The sequence below is a fragment of the Loxodonta africana genome, chromosome X (genome assembly GCF_030014295.1).
Source record: "Loxodonta africana isolate mLoxAfr1 chromosome X, mLoxAfr1.hap2, whole genome shotgun sequence".
Lineage (NCBI taxonomy): Eukaryota > Metazoa > Chordata > Mammalia > Proboscidea > Elephantidae > Loxodonta > Loxodonta africana.
In genome coordinates, this window is record NC_087369.1 from 169971497 (window position 1) to 169978586 (window position 7090).

The following is a 7090-nucleotide window of genomic DNA, read 5'->3' on the forward strand; positions in this document are numbered from 1 at the left end:
CCTTTGATAGTCTTCCTGTTGAGAAGCGGCAGCTGACTTCATCTCATGGTGGAAGGAGAGAAGAGGGACCTCAGATCTCACTGGGGTCTTGTAATTCTTTTTTGGTCTCTGCAGTGGAGTGTCTGCACACTGGTCTTGTCCTGGAACTGGTGACCACCAAGAAGTAACTGGTCCGAATCTGACCTTTTGGGTTGATGTGCTCACTCCCAGAGCCCATTTGTCGTAATGTTAAAGGCCTTACCTGCAATCACCTCTCTGGCCTGACCCTAGACCTCTGGTCACCTTCCCATGTATAGGACAACTGGAATTTTCTGGCTCTGCTGCATACCGCATGCAGGTCACGGAGAATCAAGTTTACCTCTTTAGCCCCCTTCTTCCCTTAGTGCTGGTCTATCATTTCCTCACATCCCCAGGGCTCTGAACAAACCAAAAACCAAACCCAGTGCAGAGTAAGGAAAAATTGTCTTTGCTTTTAACTTTCCCTTGTATAACAGGCCTCTCAGCTCCAGGACTTTCGATCAAGGTTCATGTGACTCACACCTGCTTCCTGTCCGTCAGCCTGCTTTTTCTTCCCAGAATCCCCTTGGGCAGAAGGGGTAGACATTCTTTCCTTCCTTTTTCCTTTCTGGTAGGGACTTCCCTTATGTCATAGCCAACTTTTTTTTTTCTGGGGCACTATAGCTAATGAATGGGCTAGGCGGCAAAGTGGGTAAGAGTTCAATTGGTAACTGAAAGGTCGTCGGTGGTTCATATGCACCAGCTGCTCTGCAGGAGAAAGATGTGGCAGCCTGCTTCTATAAAGATTACAGTCTTGGAAATGCTATAGGGCAGTTCTACTCTGTCCTATAGAGTTACTATGAGTCAGAATTGAGTCAACGCAATCGTTTTTTTTTGTTGTTGGTTTGTTTTATTTGTAGCTAATGAGTCAGCCTTAATGATGGAAGGAATAACCTACACGTATTATGGAAGCAACCCTGCAATTGGTGTCGGCCAGGCATGGCTGTTCAGTCAGAAGCCTTAGTATGACTAGGAACTAGAGATTAAGCATGAAGGATGTACATTGGCTTCATATTCCTAGCATAAAATTTTTTATCACACAGATAAAAGCAGAGACACTGTGGTTGAAGCAGGAGAACGGGCCCAGGGGGTGGCCGATAAAACTCCTCCCTCACTGGTGGCCCTAAGGTGTGCCCCGGGCCCAAGAGGACTCCATGGAATACAGGTGGAAAAGAGCCACAGTGCGGTAATCTTGGGACTTCAGTTTCCTCAATTGCAAAATGAGAAGCATGGACTAGAAAATCTGCAATCTTGGAAAATGTTCTGATGGATCAATTTTTTTTAAAAAAATATGCACCCAGAAAAAAAAATCTGCTTAGCACGAAAGCTCTGCTAGATGTAACGGTTTCTTTTGTGATGATTCAGGAGACACTTGAGATCTTTAGTGCCTGTAGGTCATCAACAGAAGCATCAATCCTCACCATAACTGAGCTGCACAAATCTCCAACTGATTGAGTGCCAGATAAATCAGCTTCTGCCGCAATAAGGCACTTTAAATTATCTTTTATTTACTCTTTCCTGGAACTTTATTACAAAAGAAATTGATGAGATTTATGTTTGTAGGTTAATTTGCAAGTTATGCCCACAAGACTCAGTTTCACTTTCCTATCCTGGATATTTGTTTTTAAGATTTACCTACCAGGTAGAGTTATAGTAACAAAATTGATACATTAGAAAATTTCTCTGAGGATGCTACCTGTGAAACCCCTCTGTGGGAGAAAAAAGTACTTGAAATTGTCTTTAATTTGAATATTCAACAAGTAAAATCTTTTCACAATGAACATCTTATTTTTCACTTTGAGATTTTCTTTTGCTAAGGCAAAATGGAGTTACAAACTTGATTAGCAAGTGGCTTTTTTTTTTTTTTTTTGGCTCTTTTGGGAAACGAAATAAGGACACCTGCAGGAAAATAACAACTGAGAACCTTTTTCTCTGTAGCCAAAGTCACGCTTCATTCCCATCTGTAAAGGTCAGTCCTTTGGAAACAACAGCGCACTCTTATCTACAGTGAGGTAGCAGCTCCCCCATGAGGCCTCATCTAGAAATGTGATTTAAAAAAAAAGAAAAAGGAATACAGATACAAGCAGAATTGTTGGTCTATGATATCCCAGTGAATTTATCCCTTGATTCCCAGGATGGGGGTGAGTGTGGAGTGGGTGAAGGGATGACGGCAGCAGGCTTCAACTGAATGCTTCTCTGGAATATGCGAACTTCTCTGAAAAGAGAAGTTGGATTCTGATGAAATATCCATAAACTACTGCTCGTTTTTACTATAGATTTGAAAATTTTCCATCTTCTGAACTTGAACTTAGAGCATCCATTGACTTCAGCAATGATTTCTGAAGGGGGATAAAGAGAAAAAGAGGATGAAAGGGAAAGGCTGGGGGAGGAGACAGGGATAGAAAGTGAGTGAGGGGTAAGGGAGAGAGGAAAGCAAGAAAAAGTGGGAAGGGAGAAAGGAGAATGAAAGCGAAAATGGGGAAAGAAAAGAGACTTAGAGAAGGGTACAAAGAGAGAAAGAATAAGGAGGAGAAGAGTGAGGGTAAGAGAAGGGAGAAAGAGGAAAAAGAGGAGAAAGGAAAAAGCAGAGGCTGGACTTCCCGAGTCAGCGCCTCGGCTTTTTTCACTGGGGAACTCCATTTTCTCAGTCAGCCATCCTCGGAGGACCTGACTCTGGTCAGCGGAGTTAATTGATAAACCAGAAACCAAAGGACTCACGTTCTGCAGAGGAAATAGCTCTCTGCTGTGTGCCTGGGGTGTGCTGTCTCACTAGTCATGCAGTAACTGGAAAACCAAAGATTTGGGAAGGTGACGTTTCCATTATGGAATTGGAGCACAGGGACTGGCCTAGGCTAGTGGGATCAGCACTGAATAATTGATCACCCCCATCCCACTCCCCAAGGACACCTTGGAAGCGGCGTACTTGTCTGCAAGACATGGTGCCTGTGTCCCTTGGCCAGGGCTGGCTGGAGTCACCCTGACAAATTTTTTACTTTGGCCCTGTCTCCTTTTTCCAGCTGCATCCAGGACCCACCCTTCTGTTATGACAACACAACACTGCTGTGAGGAGTTCTAAGGGTCCCTCTGGCTGAGCCAGGGACTATTCTAGTCACATACAAAGAGACCCTAGAGACAACCTGGGCTCTTCTTGTGATCCACCGAGGCCCCAGTAGCAGTGAGTGCCCAGGGCAGGCATCTTAGGGTGCCTTACTGCTGGCTGACCCTTTCAGGACTCATCTGTTCTTGGTTGGTTTCTTTTAGTATCCTCATTAGTAGGTGACACAAATATCCCTGGTCCCTATCTAGGTTGGGAATGGCATACCGCTTGAGAGGACTATCCTTAAACCAGGACAAGGCGGCGGGGGGTGGTCTTTGGAGAGCCAGAGAGGGAAAGAGAGTTACTTAGAGCCTTACAGTTGATCAGGAGCACAGCTGGGGCCTGTTTTCCCAGTGCCTTGCCATTACATAACCAATTTTGCTCAGGCACTCCTCTGGATATGCCCCTTCCACCCAAGGGATGAAGAGCCCACAGACCCAAGAGAATGTGCCCACCTGGAGCCCATACCCAGCCATTTTTGTCCCTAGTCTGGGCACACAGGACCCAAAGTTCCCTTCACAAATGACCTCAGCCTGCTTCCAAGGCCTGCTCAGGCCTCTTTTTGAGGTCTATCCTCTGAGAGCACTAAGATGTATGCACCCCTAGACCTAAGGGGTTGCCAGGGCATAGCCATTTGCCTGGGGAATGTGGAAGGGACTTAAATACATGAACTGGGGTGTCCACATGCTTTTGCATGAGGTCCACCTCCTGAAGTGGTTGGGAGGAGAAAGGCACCACCATCTTCTGGCACAGAACTCTCAATAGTTGGAGAATTCTAAATTGGACCCTGGCCATCAGGATTATTATAAAGGTAGATTTGTCAAGGAAGCAGGAGAGGCCATATTTCCTGTAATAGAATGTTTTTACTGCCTGACCGCTGCCATCATGGGTTGCATGCCTATTCCCGGAAAGGGCCCGTCCCAGTTGGCTCTGCCCTATCGTCACAGTGTCCCTACCTGGCTGAAGTTGATGTCTGATGACGTGAGGAGCAGATCTACAAACTGGCCAAGAAGGACCTGACTCCTTCACAAATTGGTGTGATCCTAAGAGATTCACATGGCATGGCACAAGTACATTTTGTGACAGGCAATAAAATTCCTGAGAATCTGTAAGTCCAAAGGACTTGCTCCAGTTCTTCCTGAGGATGTCTACCATTTAACTAAGAAAGCTGTTGCTGTTTGAAAGCATCTTGAGAGGAGCAGTTAAGGATGAAGACACTAAATTCCATTGATTCTGATTGAGAGCCGCATTCACCGATTGGCTAAATATTATTAAAAAAAAAAAAAGAGAGAGTCCTCCTCCACAACTGGAAATACGAATCACCCACAGCCTCTGCCCTATAAGGTTTCCAAGGCTGTAAATCTTCACAGAAGCAGACTGCCTGCCACATCTTTCTCTTGCGGAGCAGCTGATGGGTTCAAACTGCCAACCTTTCAGTTAACAGCCAAGTGCTTAACCACTGCAACACCAGGGCATCGAATTACTTACCTGCAAGGACTCCAGTGGTGTAAGGTTGATCAACTTTTAGGTTCTGCCCTATCAACCTAGTCTAAAATGCTTCCCAGAAGGAAGGCTCGCAGTTCTTCTGGTCAGGAAGCCATTTATGACTGAGGATGTTTTTATAATTTAGGTCAAGGAGAACCATTCAGTCAGCTTTTTCTTATCCTCCCCTATCTTCTGGCATGGTAAAAATTTCAAAACATGTCACTCGACACCAGAGGCAAGCTGCTGGCCTGACTAGAGAGCCCCGTGTCTGTGTTTTCAAGAACAGGATATCCAAGAATATCCATCTTTTATTTTGCCAGTTTGTTGGTTTCTTGTTCTGGGGTATATTTAGTGTCAGAGTTTGAACTTCCAGGTGCCATTCTTTGTGCATTATTTGACAGCACGATTCCTAATTAATGTTGGAACCATCACCACTTGCCCCTTCATTAGTTTCCCTGCTAGATGGCCCTCTTTTCTACACACACACACACACACACACAACCTAAACAAATGTGTTCATAAATAGAAGTGCGGTAGAGAGGGAGGCAGATGCCATTCCCATAGACCATGATATCAATGGTGCACCCAAGAGTTGTGCAGCGTCCAACCTGTACAACCATACAAGGTGGCCCTGGAGGGAAAGGTGTGATGAGGGGAGGAGAAGAAGTCCAGGAACTACAGTTCAAGAGTTCTGAGGTGCTGAGAGCCTGACAACCTAGGACCCAATCAGAGCTCTTCTTGCATTTTTTATTTCAGGAAACCAACCACCCAACATTATTAATGTTAATTATATTTTATCACAAGTTTAACACTCCACCAGTAGTATCTCTTACTGCATTTGTACAAAATATATAGTTTGAAAAACCATCTTTACTGTGGAACTATATCTTTTAACTGTGTGCATGTATCTCTCATATTCAGTAAACAATTATCTAGTCAACTTAACCAATGAAGAAAACCAAAATGTGGTGATTTAAATGTAAAAACAAATTAAACAGATTGTTAGGCCATCATTAATTAACTCATGAACAAATATTGTAATGAAGAGATTGGCTTTGAAGCCAGATAGACCTGGATTCAAATCTTGACTCTTCCGCTTATATCTACGTGGCCTTGGACAAGTCACTTAACCTGAGCATCAGTTTACTCATCTGCAAAATGACCACACTGATACAAGCTTTGCATGGTTATTATGAAAATCTTATAGAGTGAGCGCCGTATATAGGCACTCAACAAACAGTAGCTATCCTACATTATTGTATGCTGGAGAGAGATTCACAATATCCCAGAACTCTAGAGAGGAAAAGATGTTAGGAGTTTAAGTCATTAAACATTCTGGACTTATCCAAGCAGCCTTGATGGATCCTGGAGGAAGGCAATGCCTATGCTATGGAAGGCGCTGAGTTGATGAAGTCCCATCACACTGACTCCATATTTGAGACACAGATCACAAGACCCAGGTTCCCCATCAAGGTTTTCCTCTAGGTTTTATCCAGCATCCAAGATTATGGCTTTTGAAAAGATGGTGCTCTGATCTAGGGCTAGGTGGAGACTGCCAGATTTGGGAGAGGAGGGTGTCAACAAGACAGCCCTTCTCATCATCTTCTCTTGGCCACGTGTGCACTTTCTTTTTTGGCCACACCAGCCTCCTACTGTTCTCATCACTAGACACCTGGCAGCTAGAAGACAACAGGCTTTTCTGGAAAGCCAGTCAGCTTGCATTGGTAAAACTATCCAGTGAAATCAACAAAGCATGCTCCTGAAACAATAAATCTCTCAGGGACCTCAAGAGAACAACCACAGTTTTAAGTTATACTGGAAAAAATATATAGCTTCCTGACAGTAACTCTTTCTCTGTAAAAAAAAATCCCTAATCAGTCTGGAGTGTCTGGGTATTGATGGAGAGATGGAATCCTAACATGTCATTGGGAAGTAAATGCAGTTCAGTAGTTCATTCTCTCTCTCTCTTTTCCACATTCTTAGACAAAAGTACTTACCTATCATAAGATAAACTCCCTTGCAAGAGACATGGCTGTCAAAGTGTAAAATTTGTTCTCCAATATCAAAAGTTTTAACTCAAACAGCCTAAAATATGAGATGACAACATTGGGAACACAATTGCTTTTAAAATGGGAAGTGACTTTATTTGGCCATGAGGAGCAGAATCATAGAAGCTCGATGGCAATGAGCTATGATGCCTGGATTCCAACTAACCCAGCCGAGTCTACTTTACCCCAAACAAGGGGTCAGCTAGCTTCTGCAGGAACACGCCTCCAGTGGTGAAGAAATTGGTACATTCTGGGGCAACCTTGGCTATTGGTGGCCAATTTGGATTGTTATACAAATTTGGACTGTTATACAAAATTAGGAAATCATGACAGTTTCATAAATAGGAAATGTTGCACAAGTGGAACACAGTTATTAAAATTTAAATAAAACAAATCTAAGCTT

The 7090-nt window shown here is 43.7% G+C and overlaps 1 pseudogene; it reads left to right on the forward strand.

The window, feature by feature from the left end:
- Window positions 1-3817: 3817 nt before the first annotated feature.
- Window positions 3818-4497, forward strand: LOC100664783 (small ribosomal subunit protein uS15-like; annotated as a pseudogene).
- The last annotated feature ends 2593 nt before the right edge of the window (window positions 4498-7090 follow it).